This window comes from Hyaena hyaena, unplaced genomic scaffold (genome assembly GCF_003009895.1).
Source record: "Hyaena hyaena isolate Hyena2069 unplaced genomic scaffold, ASM300989v1 scaffold_194, whole genome shotgun sequence".
NCBI classification, from domain to species: Eukaryota; Metazoa; Chordata; class Mammalia; order Carnivora; family Hyaenidae; genus Hyaena; species Hyaena hyaena.
Genome location: NW_024080826.1, coordinates 2,208,238 through 2,226,194, shown reverse-complemented (window position 1 = coordinate 2,226,194; position 17,957 = coordinate 2,208,238). Strand labels below are relative to the sequence as shown.

At 48.3% G+C, this 17,957-nt stretch overlaps 1 pseudogene; it reads right to left on the bottom strand.

Moving 5' to 3' along the window:
- Nucleotides 1–6,499: 6,499 nt before the first annotated feature.
- LOC120237977 lies at nt 6,500–12,117 on the bottom strand (annotated as a pseudogene).
- Between the last annotated feature and the right edge of the window lie 5,840 nt (nt 12,118–17,957).

Here is a 17,957-nt window from a genome sequence, read left to right as displayed (position 1 = left end):
GGAAGGAACGACGAGCTGCATCTGAATGGGTGCAAACCCCAGGAGCCAAATGAAGCAGCTTGGCCTTGCCCGGACCCATTGATGCGTCCTTCCTCTGTCCTGCCCTCCCGGCGCCATGGGGCAAGGATGTTCATCCTGGCAGGCAGAGCGTCCGGCGTCATCTGGGAAGGGGCAGCCGCACGTCTTCGTCCTGGGGTAGGTCAGGTTGTGGTCACTGGATGCACATGTCAACCTTGTCATGGCCAGCATGTGGGCCCCCCCCCCCCCCAGCTCTAACCCAGTTGCCATAAATGGGCACGGAGCTCATTTTCCCTGGCCTCATCCAAGACCAGGGCACTGAGTTCCCAAAGTCTAACTTGGCTCAGATATCATTACCTACTTGGGTTATTTTGCTGTTGCTGTGGTGGAATTTGCCATTTTCAACAGCTGCGAGAAATTCAGAATTTATTTCTCTCAGCGGGGAACAGCACAGTGAGGTAGATATTTCCTGGAAGCTGTTATTTTCCCTTTGGATCCTTGGACAAATGGCCACAGTTAATATTTGAAGGGATTGATCTTTTTCTACAGGATGCAATCCGCGAGCACATCGGTGTGTTGGTATAGATCTCTCTATTCCATTTTCCTTTTATATTTCCATAGCTTTGAGGCATACATACTGCAAATGGACAAGGAACCTGGCCAGCAGCGGTGGGGGGCAGGGAGGGGAGGCGCGGTTCTTACTGCTTCTGGGAAGTAAATCAAGGCTGACTTTCTGGGCTGAGTTTACTCCGGGCATGTGATCTCACTCCATCAGATTGTGTCAAATATCGACTCAGAGAGGAGTCACGGTAGAACATCGACAGAGGCCACAGCTGCTCTTGGGTTTTTGTGTCTTTTTCAGAAAGTGGTAAATTTGTCCTGGCACACAGCTCCCTCAAGACAAAGCAGAGTCCTTGCTGATTTCTGGAGGGAAAACTCAAATGCTATGAAAATACATCCCCAAGTGTATCTAGATTTATAGAATCTTAGGACAAAAATTCTACTTTTTTTTATACAGAAAGTACCCCCATCCCTTATGCCACAACATGGCACCCTTTGTGGGTTATCAGCCATGATTATTTGATGGTAAGAGCATTCCTAATGACTCATCTTACCGGTCGTTCTCAGACCTGAAGTGTTTATCATAATCCCAGAAAGGTTCAGGATTGGGGAATCTGGCTCGGCACCCCAGGCCTACCCTGCCAGCCTCACCACCACCACCAGGGAGAACACAACACGAATCCTTCAGGAAGGCCACAAACGCCCTACTGACCAGGCCCTCAGGAAACAACTCCCCACAACCCTGTCAGGTTGCTCCAGCCTAAACCGGTTCTGCTCTGGGGAAAGGTTTTCTCAAATCTGACAGAGTCCCTTCTGCTGACGTTTGTGTATTTTTCTTTATTCTGTTTCATTAAGTTGAGGTATAATTGACACAGCATCAAATTACTTGCAGGTGTACAATGCAATATTCAATATTCGTATGTATTTACTGTTCTCAGTGTGTGGATGGAGGGTCACAGAGGACCAGCTTTGTGACGTAATAGGAGAAGAAACAGGGACCCAGTGAGGCACAGTCCCCACAGCTGGTTGGGAGCAAGAGGCCTAGTCTCCTGGGCCCAGAGGGCATTTCTTTTCAACATGTGGAATTCACTTGGAGGTGCATTTAAATTCCTCCCCAGCTTCCATTTTCAAGTTGAAGATGACCTTTTAGCCTTTCCCAAAACTTAGATATTTTCTTCTTATTTTCTTTTAGTTCTAAAGTGAAAATAAGGGGGCGCCTGGGGGGCTCAGTCAGTTAAGTGTCCGACTTCGGCTCAGGTCATGATCTCACGGTTCGTGGGTTTGGGTCCTGCGTCAGGCTCTGTGCTGACAGCTCAGAGCCTGGAGCTGCTTCAGATTCTGTGTCTCCCTCTCTCTCTGCCTCTATTCTCCCCCCATCCCCAAAATAGTAAATAAACATCAAAAAATAAAAAAAGAATCTGTGCTTTAAAGTGAAACTTTTCCTGGTAGTACAAACATATCTGCATGTGTGTGTGTGGTAAAAATGTATTTCTGGAGCTCCTGGGAGCTCAGTCAGTTGTGCGTCTGCCTCTTAATTTTGGCTCAGGTCATGATCTCAGTTTGTGAGTTTGACTCCCTCATAGGGCTCTGTGATGACAGGGCAGAGCCCTCTTGGGATTCTCTCTCCTTCTCTCTGCCCCTCCCATGCTCACACTCTGTCTCTCTCAAAAGAAATAAACGTGAAAGAAAGAAAGAAAGAAAGAAAGAAAGAAAGAGAGAGAGAGAGAGAGAGAGAGAGAGAGGGAGGGAGGGAGGGAGGGAGGGAGGGAGGGAGGGAGGGAAATACAGTGAAAATATCTCTTGATTTCTTCTCCACTACATGTCAGTGATGAATGCACCGAGGACACAGGAACTAACACCATAGCCCATCCTTCGAGGGCCTTGGAGTTTGAGGGAGATGTTGATAGCTTGGGGGTTGATCAAGGGAAGAAGTAGTGTGTGGGGGGGGCAGGTTGGGCTTTAAGAGAAATTTTAAAGAAAATTTTTTACAAAAAGTGAGGTATTTTCACTGACTCTGGAGGAAGGCACTGTCTGGCAGGTAAGGGGAGCATCCACTTCTAGCCTTCCAGTCTTCAGCAAAGTTTAAGCACCAAAGTAATATGTTTGCCATTACTTATGTGCATATGTGTGCGTGTGTATGTGCTTGTCTTGAGTATTTGGACTAACAAGACCACGTCAGTTTTGGAAAGGTCACTTCAGTTGCAATGTGGAGGGTGACTTGAAGAGAGAAGAAAGAGGAAAATCCATTTAGGGGCGACAGTAAAAGTCCTGGAAAGAGACGATGAAGATCCGGACTAGGAAAGGGCTGCATCAGGAGGGTAATCCACAGGATTTAGTGGCCCCGTGGATACTGAGTGTTGAGGCAGAGGATGAGGGCCGCAGAGGCGTCCGGTGTTGTGCTTTGGATGCTGGGGCTGGCCTGCTTAATACCAGGTTTGCAGTTATCCTGTTACATGTATCGGGGGTGTGGGCAGAGCAGGAGGTGTGCAGTGGAAGGCAAGGAATCTGACGCCAGCCGTGTGGAACGTGAACAGCCTGGGAGTGTCCCGTGTGCACTGTCCTGTGGGCAGAGGGACACACGGCTCTGGAGAGCAAGGGAGGGAAGTACGAGAGGTGGAGTGCAGCCAAGGAGCGCACAGTTGGGTCCAAGGAGATAGTAGGGGGTGACAGGACACTTCTCCAAGGGCAGGCAAAGGGGACTCATGGAGGACACGGAGTAGAACTGCCTGGACAGGTGGGGGGAGAGCCAGAGCACGCGTGTGCTCACGTTCCGTCCGGTGAGAAGTCTATTCCTGGCTTGAATGCACATGGTCAAATTCTCTGTGCTCACCCCGCCTTTCCTTGGTGCACGTGTGAAGGAGAGGGAGGGGGAGAGGAAGGGAGGGAAGGCGGAGGGAGGGGGAGAGGGGGAAGGGGGCAGAGAGAAGAAGAGGGAGGGGGAAAAGGAGGGGTGAAGGAGGACTGGAGGAGGGGGACAGGAGGAGGGAGAGGGGGAAAGGGGGAGAGGAAGGGGAGGGAGCTAGGGAGATGGAGAAGGAAGAGAGGAAGGGGGAGAGGAAGGGGGAGAGGGAGAGGTGGGTAAGGAGGGGGAGGAGGGAAAGAGAATGGACAATCTCTCTTCCTACTTTTTAAAATTGAGATATAAGTGACCTATAACATTATATAAGTTTAAGATTACAGCATACTGATGTGATGCAGTCAGACGGCAATATGATTGCCACTGGAGCCCGAGTTAACACCTCTACTGCCTCACGTAATTTCCATTTCTTCTCGTGATGGGAACACTGAACATCTAATTTCTTAGCAAGTTTAATTTTTATAATCATTTTTTTGGTGGGGAGGGAGTCTGTAATCCCTATACTGTGTACTAATTACATCTTCAGGGCTGATTTATCTACAGGCTACAAGTATGCACCCTTGAACACCCTTCAAACAACACTTCTGCCATTTCCCACCCGCAGCCTTCGTAACCAGGAACCACTCATCCACTTCTGTCTTTTCAAGTTCAGTTGTTGTTTTCAGATCCCACATTTAAGGAATATCATATAGTATTTGTTTTTCTCTGCATGACTTATCTCACTTAGCATAATGTCTCAGGATCCATCCATGTTGTTGCAAAGTGGCAGGATATGATTATTTTCTTATGGCTAAGTAGTATTCCATTGTGTGTGTATGTGTGTGTGTGTGTGTGTGTGTGTGTGTGTCTTCTTTATCCATTCACCCACTCTTGGAACTTATGTTGTTTCTGTATCTTGGCTATTGTGAATAATGCTGCCATCAACATGGGAGTGCAGATACAGCTTTCATAACCTGTTGTCCTTTCCTTTGGGTACATTCCCGCAAGTGGGACTGCTGAGCTGTGTGGTAATTCTATTGTTAACTTCTTGAGGAATCTCCATAGTGTTCTCTATAGAGGCTGGACCAGTTTACAATCCAAGCAGCAGTGAACAAGTGTTCCCTTTTCTCTGCGTCCTCACCAACACTTTTTATCTCTCGTTTTCTTGATAGCCATTCTGGCAGGTGTGAGGTGACATCTCATTTTGGTTTTGATTTGCATTTTCCTAATAGTGAGTGCTGTTGAGCATCTTTGCATGTACTTGTTGGCCATCTGGGCGTCTTCTTTGGAAAAATGCCCATTTAACTCGTCTGCCCATTGTTGAATCAAATTGTTGGCTTTTCTTGTTACTGAGTTATATGAGTTCTTTGCAAAATTTGAATCTTAACCTCTTATCTGATACATGGTTTGCAAATATTTCTCTCCGTTGTTTAGGTTTACCTTTTTATTTTGTTGTTTTTGAAGTGCAGAGGCTTTTAGGTTTGATGTAGCCTCACTTGTTGATTTAGTCCTTAGTTGTTTGTCCTTTTAGAGTCGTGTCCAAAAATTCAGTTCCACGACCAATGTCGAAGGGCTTGTGTATGTTTTCTTCTAGGAATTTTATAGTATTAGGTATTCCGTGTAAGTTTCTGGTCCATTTTGAGTTAATTTTTGTGAGTATTATAAGATAGGGATCCAATTTCATTTTTCTCCATGTAGTTAAACAGTTTTCCCAACACCATTTGTTGAAGAGACTTTTTTCTCGTTTGATGTTCTTGGCTCTTATCAAATACTAACTATCCATACACACGGTTTAATTCTGGCTTCTCTGTTCTGCTCTGTGTATCTATGTGTCTGTTTTTGTGCCAGTACCATACTGCTTTAATTATTATAGCTTTGTAGTGTAGTGTGAAATCAGGGAGTGTGATTTCATCTTTGTTTTTCTCATGATGGCTTTGGCTATTTGCGGTCTTTTGTGGTTCAATACCAATTTTAAGATTGTTCATTCTGTTCCTGTGAAAAATGACTTAGCAATTTGATAGGGATGGCATTGAACTTACAGCTGGCTTTGGATAGCATGGACTTTAATTATATTCATTCTTCCAATCCATGAACCATTTGTTTATGTCTTCTTTGATTTCTTTCAACCAAGCCTTGTAGTTTTCTTGTAGAGATCTTTCACCTCCTAGGTATTTCATTATTTTTAATGTGATTATAAATAGGATAGTTTTCTTTATTTTTTTTCAGCTATTTCATTGTCAGTGTATAGAAATGCAACTTGTTTCTGTGTATTGATTTTACATCCTGCAGCTTCACTGAATTCATTGATTAGGTCCAAAAGGTTTTTAGTTGAGTCTTTGGGATTTTCAATATATAAGATCATATCATTTGCAAGTGGTGACATTTTTACTTCTTCCTTTCCAGTTGGAATGCCTTTTACTTCTTTGTCTTGCCTGTTTGCTCTAGATGGGGCTTCCAGTACCATGTTGAATGGGAGTGGTGACAGCGATCATCCTGAGGCTCTCCTTCCATTGCAATATTTTATTCAAGCTTTATTTTTAGTGATGATAATTAAAGCATTTGAAGGGGAGTCTAACTCCAAATAAAAGGGAAGACGAAAACAAAACCAATAAACTTCTAAAACGCCAGCTGAGTGGTGACCCTACAGCAGAAGTCAGATTTAGGGTTGTACACAGAGGAGTTTGTACACAGCCACAAACAACGAGCCTCTCCTCACTCAGTGTAGGAAACCCAGGTCTGAGTCTCAGAAAGTCACAATTTTATTCCTGTACTCAGTATGGATTTACAAAGTGCCTCGTACTATGATCAGCTTCCACTGATAGCCATTTCTGCATCAAAAAGAAACCAGATCTCTTTAGAGCAGCCATCAAGTTCCCTCCAAGGCTAAAGGTGAAAGGATGTTTTTGGAATCAGATTTTTATGCACCTTTGAGATCACTGTTAAGCTGAATCATCTTTAACGTGGAGGTATAATATGATGTTCAGCAAAGTCGCATCCAGACATGCAATATTAAAAGACACGTTAAGTTCTAAATTTAGCTATGCTGCAAAATAATTTTAGATCAAACAACTGAATGGTATTCATTTATGCTTGAAATTCCAGTCCCAGACCAAGCTGGTGACCAACAGCATTGATGTTCTCGCTGTCTGGCAGCGCTGACGGCATTGGTTTGATACCCGCTTAGGATCTGGACATGCTCTGGACCCATCAGGCTGGAGTCATTCCCTTTGGCCAAGAAGCAGGTTTTGGTGTCGATCTGATACTTGGTTGGTATTCCCAAGTGAGTGTCACTGTTCCCGCTGTCACTGACAGTGTTTTCCAGTTTCTTGTTCACCTAGAAATGGAGCCGCCAAACTGTCCTCGTTGATCTTGATGCAAGGCTGGCATTCTTCAGTCCTGTAGCCAACTGTAAAGTTGCTCTGGGTCCCATGGGACTTCATGGTCTCAAGAGTCTTCTGATGGCCAGCCAGCCAGCCCTGGTAACTCAGCACACAGCACCCTGGATTGAAGGCCTGGTGATGTCGAAATCCAGGCTGATGTGCTCCTGCCTGTATCCTGCCTCAGATTTATCATCTCCACCCCTTCTCCCCCGGGTTAGATGAGCCAGATGAGTCAAAGGTCCGCTTCAGTCCACGTGCAAGGTGATCTCCCTTGGTAATGTTGGTGCCTAGCATGTGGTCAGGGTCCATTTCTCCGTAAATGTCAGACCATATTCAGTCCATCTATGCTTGGTTTCCAGATTGCCCGTCACTTTGGTGGCTTCAGGGTTGGCTGAGCCTGAGCTGGTAAATTCTAGGGCATTCTCAGATTTTGCCTTCAAATCTATTTTTTTTTTAATTTTTTTTTTATGTTTTTTATTTTTTTCTAGGAGAGAGAGAGACAGCGTGAGCAGGGGAGGGTCAGAGAGAGAGGGAGTCACAGACCGAAAGAGGCTCCAGGCTCTGAGCTGGCAGTCAGCACAGAGCCCGACGCGGGGCTCGAACCCACAACTGCGAGATCATGACCTAAGCGAAAGTCGGACGCTCAACCGACTAAGCCACCCAGGCGCCCCAAAATCTATTTTTTTAAAGGCAAATCCATTGTCCTTGGTGAAGACGATCCTGGCAGATTTTCCAAAATGCGCATCTGAGGGAGGCATGGCCATCTTCTGCATACGGGCAGCTAGTGTGGAGGCTACGGTCCCTGTCTGTTTCTTGTGTGAGTTTTATAAATTGTCTTTTAAGGAATTTGGTGCGTTTATATGGGAGATTAAATTTAGGGCCACAGAGTTGTTCATGGTATTCCTTTGTTATCTTTTGTATGTTATTCTTTTACTGAATCTCTCATTTCAGTTATTGTACTTTTTAGCTCCAGAATTTCTGGTTTGCTTCTTATCATAATTTCTTTCTTTTTATTGATAGTCTCTATTTGATGGGCCATCATTCCCATGCTCTAGTTTTTTCATACAGTGTTTCCTTTATCTCTTGGAGCATATTTAAAATAGTTGATTTTATGCTATTAATAGTAAGTCCAACATCTGGACTTTTTCAGTGAGTTCTTACTGATTGATTCCTGTTCCTCTGTATATGGGCCATACTTTCTTGTTTCTCGGCATGCCTCATAATTTTTTGTTGAAAACTTTACATTTTATATATTAGAGTGTGACAGCTTTGCACTTTCCCCTTCCCAGGGTTTGCTGTTTTTGCTTCTCATTGTAGAAGTAGTTGTTTGTTTTGTGACTTTTCTGAACAGATTTTGTAAATCTGTGTTCTTTGCCGTGTATGACCACTGAACTCTCTGCTGCAATAGCTTAGTGGTCAGCTAATGATTCAGCGGAGATTCTTTAAATGACTGGGACAAAACAAAAAAACCCCAAAACACCAAAAAAAACCAATAAAAAACAACTCCCAGTCTTTGCTGAGGGGCTGATGTTGGGGCATAGCTTCAACACTCAACTAGGCCACTTGCAACTTTACCTTCGCTTACTTAGCCTTCCCAGAGCCTCAGGGCCAGCCACAGGTGAGAGCTCATGGCCTCTCCCAAGCCTGGACTAGCCCCAGGCACGCATGTGGCCTTCTAGACTCCCAGAGTTATGTGGGAGCTTTTCAAAGACCTTATTCCCCACAGCTCCTTATTCCCTAGTCTTTTACCCCACCGTTTCGGCCAGTCTATTGTGATCTGTCAGCCACTGCCTCGTGCATCAGTGACTAAAACATATGCCTGGAAAGGTTTTCAACAGATAGTTCCCAGAGAGCAGCTTTATCATTAGGCCAGAAATGCAAGCCCTTTGAGCATGTCTTCCAGGGAACCTCCAAACAGATCAAATAATGGCAATTCTTCTCAAGTAAGGTCCATTCTGCCTGCTCTGGTGCCCGTCCCCAGGATGCAGACTGTTATTATAGAGGCTAACGCTCATTTGCATCCTGTGGGATGGGCTGGGGTTAGTTGAAACGCTGCTTACTGAGGTTCAGGCACTCTTCTGGAATGAGTGCCCCCCAGGCTACCACAAGGTTTTGGGTAGATTCCAGAGTTCTAAAGGAGTTTATCCTGCCTCTTTTTTGTTTCATTGATTTTTACGCAGATGTGGATTTGTGGAGTTCCTTACCCTGACAGTTTTTGCTTTCATCACTCAGGAATGAGTTTAAGAGAGAATATGTTCTGTATTTTATTAATTTATGTGCCGAGCAAACATTTGGTCACAGGATAGACGTTTGCCACATACTTGTTGCATAAATGAACTTGTGGATCACTAGGAATTAAAACAGAGACGTTGAGAAGCTTGGCCGTGACTGGAAGTAGGTATGTGGAGCCTCGGAGGGTGAGTAGTTTTGAGAGAGTTTTTTTTTTCTTTTTTAGTTGAACGTGTTTATAGGCTGTGGGAAGGAAACCACTGAAGAGGGGACATTAAAAAGAAGCTCTCTTTCCTACTACGTGGCTGTGTTCACCATCCTTGTTCTCGGCAATGGTGTGACTCAGCCTGTGGTTCACTTCATCCTGAGCTCTTTCCTTTCACATCTGTTTGCTTAGTGTCCCTCCAGTAGATATTTATGAGTAAATAGATTCTTTTTTACAATGCTTTTTATTTTTTTGTTTTTTGTTTTTGTTTTTTTTAAATGTTTTATTTATTTCTAGGAGGGAGAGAGACAGCGTGAGCAGGGGAGGGTCAGAGAGAGAGGGAGTCACAGACTGAAACAGGCTCCAGGCTCTGAGCTGGCAGTCAGCACAGAGCCCGACGCAGGGCCCGAACCCACGAACCGTGAGATCATGACCTAAGGGAAAGTCAGACGCTTAACCGACTAAGCCACCCAGGCGCCCCTACAATGCTTTTTAAAGATAGGATTCACATACCTTAACGTTTCACTTGTTGTAAGTGTATGCTCCAGTGATCTTTAGTATATTTATTTATTTTTAAAGTTTTTATTTATTTTTGGGAGAGAGAGAGAGAGAGAGACAGAGCATGAGTGGGGGAGGATCAGAGAGAGAGGGAGACACAGAATCAGAAGCAGGCTCCAAGCTCTGAGCTGTCAGCACAGAGCCTGATGCGGGGCTCGAACTCATGAACTGCGAGATCATGACCTGAATTGAAGTCGGTGCTCAACCGACTGAGCCATCCAGGCGCCCCGATATTTAGTATATTTAGAGAATTGTGCAACTGTCACCACTATTACCCGGTTTTAAACATCTCCACCACCTCAGAAGAGTCCCTTGTGGCCACGTGCGTGCTCCCCACCCCTGAAACCGTGTTCCCACACCATTTGCCTATCTATCACTGTGGCTGCCATGTTGCTCCGTCTTTTTCACGTGCTGTTTCTTTTTGGGTTGATTATAAGGCAAAACTGTTCTCCCGGGAGATATGAGTATATTTATCAAGAAGCCGAATGCTGCTCAAAATGATAATGTAAATTCTTATAATATCCTTTTTGTAAATCAAAGCCTTTATTTGGAAAAAGAGTTTTCTACAAGATCCACATTTTGTTTTCACTGTGGTCCTCAGCAGTTTTGAGAAATGTTTTGGAAAAGTACCAGTGTGTGATACCAACTGCCCAGACTATTTGGACATGGGCACATTTTTATGGTCATTGCCCTGTCACTGAACCTTTATGGAATGAAGATAATGGCGCGGACAGACTTTTCCGTAAGGTCAAGCTTCGAAATACAACATGATTTTCTTTAAATAAAAATTAAAGTTATAAGCACTTTCTGTATCCTGTCTTTTCATGTTCTAAAACTGCTGTCTATTGCTTGTACCCAAACTGGGTGATGCAGGATATTAAGAAGTCACCTGCAAATGTATGACCCAAACCTCGTGGCGAATGTCCTCCAATCACATTTGCTGAGCCTGGGTATGCACGGGCATATATATGCATAGTATCAGGCACGTGTTTACATTTGTATGACTCTGAAACCAAGTGGAGTGTGAATTTAGCGCCATGAGGAACCACAGGCATCCATTCTTGGAGAGCTGAGGTTTTTCCTTGCTCATCAGGTCTCCCCAGGAGGGAGCACAAGGTCCCTGGACACAGAATAGCTTTGAGTCCCGATAGGGGGAATGGGCAATGGGGTGAGGTGGGGTGGGGACATCAGACATCTTGGACTCCCAGCGTGGGGAGGAGAGACCTGTGCCCACGTCAGCTGTTGGCTGGCAGCATGTCAGGGCCGGGAGCCCAGCCTCAGAGAAGGGGTGGGTCTCGGGAGCAGAAGTAGCCAGGAGGGAGGGCTGGGCAGAGGGGGCCTGGCATGCCCTCCTCTGTAGGTGCTCCCCTTTAGAAAGGCAGATGGGACAGTGGGGAGAGAGGGAAAGTGAGCAAGCGAGCAACTGGGAATGTGCATGTGTATATATGTGGTGTGTGTGTGTACCTGTGTGTGCACTATAAGCAATGGCTTGTGTGGCTGTGGAGACTGGGACCCCCCTAACCTGCGTGGGCCAGGAGCTGGTGGTGTGGGTCAGAGCCTGAGCCAGGAGGCCCAAGAGCGTGAGCACACCAGGTGCACATTCTGGTCCAGGGGCAGAGAAGACCCGGTCCTGCTCAGCAGCCAGGTGGAGAGGGGTTACTCTTCTTTCTCCCGTATTCAGGCCTCAGTGCACTGCACGAGGCCCACCCTCACTGCTTTACTCAGTGCAGATTCAGGTGTGAACCAGCTGGCATCGTGTTTAACCACGTACCTGGGCACCTGGGGTCCAGCCCAGTTGACACATAAGATGCGCCATCATCCCCCGGGAGTGCCACAGACCCCACCCCCAGCACAGCGCCCAGAGCCTGTCCTGGTCTGCTGCTCCTGTGGACCCCTGTCCTGGTCTAGAACTGACGTCACGGGAGCCTGAGCCCACGCGGGGGTAGGAAGAGCCCCCTGTCCCGGGCCTGTTCCTGGAGTGGAGACCACGGCTGAGGACAGTCCCAGCTGGACCATCCGCGAAGCTCCCTGCGCCCTCCGGATCAAATCCAGACTCCTTCCCGGGGCTCTCCCCACCTGGCAGCTACCCCCACCCCAGCTCCTTTGTCTTTTCATTTGTCGGTGGACAAACAACGTAGGCTGTTTATGCGTCTGGGACGGTGGTGCTGTGGGTACGTGGGGCACAGGCACCCTCCACAGGCCCTTCCTGTGGGGTGTGCCCAGAACGGGATTACTGGATGTGAGGCAGCTCTATTTTTAACTTTCTGAGGAATTTCCATACTGTTCTCCCACAGCGGCCGCACCAGTTTGCATTCCCACCAACAGCACATGAGGGTCCCTTTTTCTCCACGTCCTCGCCAACACCTGCTGTTTCCCGAGTTGTTGATTTTAGCCATCCTGACAGGCGTGAGGTGGTGTCTCCTTGTGGTTTTGATTTGTGTTTCCCTGATGATGAGTGATGTCATCTTTTCATGTGTTGGTTGGCCATCTGGATGTCTTCTTTGGAAAAAAGTGACTGTACAGTACCTGTTTTAAATCAGATTTTTTTTTTGCTCTTGAGTTATATGAGTTCTTTATATATTTTGGATATTAACCCATTCTCAGATATGTGGTTTGCAAATACCCTCTCCCATTCTGTAGTTGGCCTTTTAATTTTGTTGATGGTTTCCTTTAGTGTGCAGAAGCTTTTTGAGTTTGATGTGGTCCCTAGTGCTTATTTTTGTTTTTGTTGCTTCTGTATTTATTGTTGAATCCAAAAAATCATTATCAAGAGGCTTAGCTTACTTCCTACATTTTCTTCTAGGAGTTTTATGGTTTTAGGTCTTAACTTCAAATATTTAAGTCATTTTAGGTGATTTTTGTAATTATGATATAAATAGGGGTCTGGTTTCATTTGTATGCATGTGGATGGCCAGTTTCCCCAACATCATGTCCTGAAGGGATTGTCCCTCCTCGTATATTTTTGCTCCTTTGTCATAGATTGACTGGCCATGTAAGCATGGGTGTATTTCTGGATTCTTGATTCCATTCCATAGGTCTGTGTGTCTGTATTTATGCCAGTACCAAACTCTTTTGACTTCCACATCTTTGTAATATAGTTTGGAATCGGGAAGTGTGATGTCTCCAGCTTTGCTCTTTTTCTTCAAGATTTCGGTGGCTGTTTCGGGTCTTTTGTACTTCCATATAATTAGTAGGCATTTTGATCCTTGTGCTGTGAGAAATAGTAATCTTTAAAGCAAGCATTGTTTTAAGCACCTGAGTTTCAGGAAAATCACTCTAGGTTCCAGAAGCTTGGTGGGGCTTCCAGAGGGGAGAGGAGGGTGAGTCAGGAAAGCAGGGTACATTTCTCAGTGAGAGATGAACCTGGGCTGGAGAGGGTCGGGAAGAGGCAGCTGACCTGAGACAGTAGGTGTAGACAGAGTTTGCACCCAGAAGACTGACTACTGAGTTCATGTAAACCCCTTTGTAAGGGGAGTATTATTTTCACAGGGTGAATATGTTCATAAATATCGTTTCTCCCTAGAGGGCTGGACATCGCACGCAGTGCCCTAGACAGAGAAGCTGTTTGTTAACTTATTCCTGGCAAGGACATCAGCCACTCTCTTCTGCCCATGAATTCCCATAAAACACGCAGGAATGATAAACCTCACTCCAAGGCTCTGCTCAACGAGCCTCAGAATCAGCGGACGAACATTCCTGGGCCCTGCCCCCAGGGTTTCTGGCTCAGCCAGTGCAGGGAGAGCTTGACGATTTTAATCTCTTGGGCCTTGGGGAGCATCAGAATGGGGACCGTTTACGAAGCACCAGGACAGACACACTATGAATGTAAATACGTTTTTATGAAAAAGAAATGAAGTTTACGTTCCTGGAGTACGCCACGACTCTTGAAGTGGGCCAGATAGCCCATCCTGTTCTTTCTTGGAAGATGCTAGTCACATACACAGTGGAGATCTTCTGTTGGAGCCCGGGAGGGACCCCCAGCTCTGCTCCTTCTCCACTTCCCCAGCTCTGGTAGATTCCTAGTGGGACCATGCATTGGGGGGCTGTCCACCTCTCCCTTCCCCCCCTCCTTCCCCACGACCCTGGCACCATGCCTGTCCCCAGACTGGGCGGCAGGTGCTGACACTCCCACTGCACTGCTGACCGCTCTGGGACTTCCCCAGGCTGCACCAGGTGTGGGATTTCCAGATGGAGGGTCCGCATCTGCTGGCTGTTGGCTGACCTCGCAGACAGTCTCGGTGTGTCAGGAGGCGGCATGGGGAGGGGTTGACCATCAGAGACCCCGTGATCCGAGTGTTGTGTCCCCCTAGATTCCTCAGTAATAAGCAATGCATGGCTCATTCACACATTCCACTTCTGAAATTTCCACAGAAAACGCGCGAGTGCTCTTTACCTGGCGCTCACACACAAAAACCTTGTAGTTTCCCAAAGTACCCTCAGGGGTGGGGGTGGAGAGGACAAAGGTGAGTCAGCTTCTGCCCAAACCACACGGGGTCAGCCTGCAGGTGCTGGTGGAGGCTGGGGAGGCAGGGAGGCCAGGGAGGCAGGGCAGACTCCGTCCAGGCCCGGAGGAACAGTGCAGCCCGAGCCGTGGCCGCAGAAAGAAAGTCGAGTTTGAAGACCAGAAGGTCCTCCTTGACCCTAAGGTTAAGCTGGAGGAGTTGTGGGTCTTGTGTCTGGGGATGTGAGGTCACAGAATTGGAGTCTTCTGGGCCCTTGCTTCTGTCGGGGCCGGAGGCCGGCAGGAGGGCCTGGACATTGTGAGAACTGGCCGGCGAGGCCTCACCAGACACTCCCTGCACTCTGCTTCCCAGGATCTAATTTTACCTGTGTGTGGCCAGGCCAACAAAGGGTGCATTTGGGGTGAGGTCAGTTATCTGAATGGTCAGAATCCTGTTGTGCCCCAAATATAGCCAAAGCACCCGTTGGTTTGAACCAAGGCAAAGACCTGAGCATGTCTAGCCTGCTCTGTAGCGTTTCAGGTGATGTGCATGCGGCAGGGCTTCCCTGCAAGCCTAGAAGGGAAGCCCCTGGGAAGTCACGTCTTGCTTGTCCATGTCTTCGTGTATGGAGCCGCCCTGGGTGGCGCCTCAGCCCGGGAAATAAATGTGTCTTGTGTGCACGGATAAATGGGGTTCATGGTCACTGATGGACCGACAGACTGGGCCTTCTGGGGCAGGACTGACCCAGCATCTGCCTGGGAGCACAGGACAGCAGTATGAGCACCTGTGGGCTACATGCGGGCACGGGCACCCTGGACCTTGATGCCTGGCCTTGGGTGCAGTGCCTCGGCCGGTCCTCAGGCCACAGTTCACTTGTGTCCCAGTGGGCCATTCAACCAGCAAACACTCACCGAGCACCCACTATGAGCCAGAAGTGTCTAGGCGCACAGGACGCCTACCCTCCGACGGGGAATCAGGTAGTTACAATAAACGCAAGAAGAGGTATCGTATGTCGGCACCTTGTTCCCCGTGCCAAGAAGGGAATGAGCTGGACCCACCACCAGGGGGCAGCCTCCCCCCAGCCTAGCCCACGCTCCTCCCCGGGGGTGCAGGTCCATACGGCCACCACGGCATTTTGCCAAGAGCAGAGGCCAAGAGTGATGCCTGTCCTGATACAGGGGGACGCCAGAGGGCCCCAGAAAGGGGTGCAGGAGCCCTGTGTCCCACCCCTGCCCCAGCCCTCAACAACCAGCTCCCCAACCCCAGAACCCGATCCCAGGGCCGGCCCTGGTGGGGGGGCAGGCAGACCCTCCCTCAAAGCCTAGCCTGTCCTCCATGGAAAGTGGGAGCCAGAAGGAAGCAGCCATTCTCTTCAAGTTTTGTAAAACCATCATCATTATCATCAGCTGCTGTTTTAAACTCCCCCAGCTTTGGAGAGTTAATACCAGAAACATTAAGCGTATTTAAACACTTCAGGATGCAGGTGAAGATCTGCAGTCCAGCTTCAAAACTAAAGTAACTTTGAAATGAGGTAGAAGTCGGAACGTTCAGTGAAGATCTGGATTAGCAAAGTATGTCCCCAGGCTGGCGTGATCCTGAACGCCTTGTCACCAAGGGCGCTTTCAAAGGAGGCATTTAGCAACGAGCTGCATCTGTGGCCATTTGAACAACACGCATGCAAGCCTGGCGGTTCCCGTTCGCTCCACGGCGCTTCTGTGCGCGTCTGACCAGCGCTCTCCCTGGTGATTCACCCTTTCCGGTGCGGGTCCCTCTATGCTGCGTTGTCCGGGCATCTCGACATGGGCGAAGCTGCTTTTCCATCCTGTTAAATTCTCAGAGCGCAGTGACTTTTAATTTCCCGGCGCCGGTTTTCTGCGCAGCCCTGTTTTACCAGCATGCAAAGCCGGGCCGGCTTTAAACATTTACAGAGTCGTTTCTCCACAGAGAAGCGCCTGCTAGAAAGACGAGACCGCAGTGGCGTTTGGGGACTTCACGGTAGAAGTGTCTTCTTAGGCAGAACTGTCCCTGGAAGTCCAGTTCTGACCTGATATCCAGACAATCCCTGCCCGCTCTGTGGAGAGAGGGTGGTTTCCCAGGAATCAGCATGACTGGGAACCGGCTGCTGTCTCGGAAGCCCCACGTGAGAGACAAGGCAAAGGGCAGTGTGCGAAGGTAGTTTCCCCTTTACACGTAAACACACACATGTTAAAAAAATGTTTTAATGTTTGTTTATTTTTGAGAGACAGAGACAGAGCACAAGCAGGGGAGGAGCAGAGAGAGGGGGAGACACAGAATCCAAAGCAGGCTCCAGACTCCGACCTGTCAACACAGAGCCCCACGTGGGGCTCGAACTCACAGTGAGATCGTGACCCGGGCTGAAGTCGGACGCTTAACCGACAGCCACTCAGGTGGCCCATTGCTTTTTTTTCTTTTCACAGAGAAAACGGATGCGGGTGTTCTCCCACATCTTTCCGTATGTTCCTGTCGTTCTTTGTAGAGGTGCGTGACACTGCAGCGAGGGGCTGAGACGATTTGCTCGGGTCCCGCTGGGTGGACATCCAGGCCACCCCCACACCTCTGCCTTGTTGCCAGCGTTGAACAGCCTCAGGGCCGCCTGGAGAAGACGTGCAGGTGTTTCCGACCTGCGGATTCCCGGGGTCAGATTTCTGCAAGATGGCCCTGTGAGGGTCTGCTGCGCTCCTCGCCCCTCTTACCCTTGTTAGCACCGGGCACTGCCGCATGCTGTGTTCTCCCCAACCTACCCGGGAGAAGCGGCCCTATGGCTTTGACTCACCTTCCTCCTTCCACACGTCCACCGTCCCTTCGAGTTTCTTCCATGAACTGCCGTGAGCTCTTCAGGGGGGTTCTGACAAGGCCCACCTCGCAGACCTTTCTCGGTGAGACTAAGCCTTCGGGACCGCGGGGGACTTGCCAGCACGCGTTGGACTGAGTGGATCTTTTTCAGGTACCTGAACACATGCTGCAACAGGCAGGACACCGGAATTCTTACGAAATTCTTATGTAATACTACGATTTAGCTGCCGTTCATGAGAATCTGGGACCGACAGGGGTGAACTCACATTTCCAAGGTTAATATACCAGTGGTATTAACCGCTGGGCTTATTAGTATTAACCAAAGGTGCCCGTGCTGCGTGAGGAGTCTACGTGTTAATGAGGAAGGAGAGGCTCTGGCTGGATAACTTACCAACACGTAAAAAACCCAAAAGCTTGGAGCTTACATTTTTCCTCTTCTTTCCTCAAGAAAGCCTTGCCCACGCCCACTCCCAGGATGGAAGTGACCTGCACAACTACTTCTTCTCCCTGGTGTGATGTGTGTGTGAGTACTGTGTGCATTTGTGTGTGTTACACCACACTGTTTGGGACACTGCCAGGGGCTTCCCCAGGGAGGAGGCTGCAGGCACGGAGGGACCAGGGAGGGGGTGGTGGCCCTGCAGGGAGACATGTCCCAGCGCCGGAAAGCCAGGTGCGAAGCTGCTGGGAGGGGCCGTCCTCACAAACCCGCAGGGAGATGGGCCACTTCTCCCCCACCCCCGTGGGCCATGTGGACGGAAGAGTCGGAGGCCTTCCAGAATATTCTTCTCAGTGTTAGGCCCTCAGGACAGCCATGTGGCCCCGTGGAGAGCCGGGGCAGGTTCCCACAGGACAGACTGAATTTTCCACCAGCCGAGTGGGATGGAGATTTCCACTCCGATTTCATCTGATTTGGG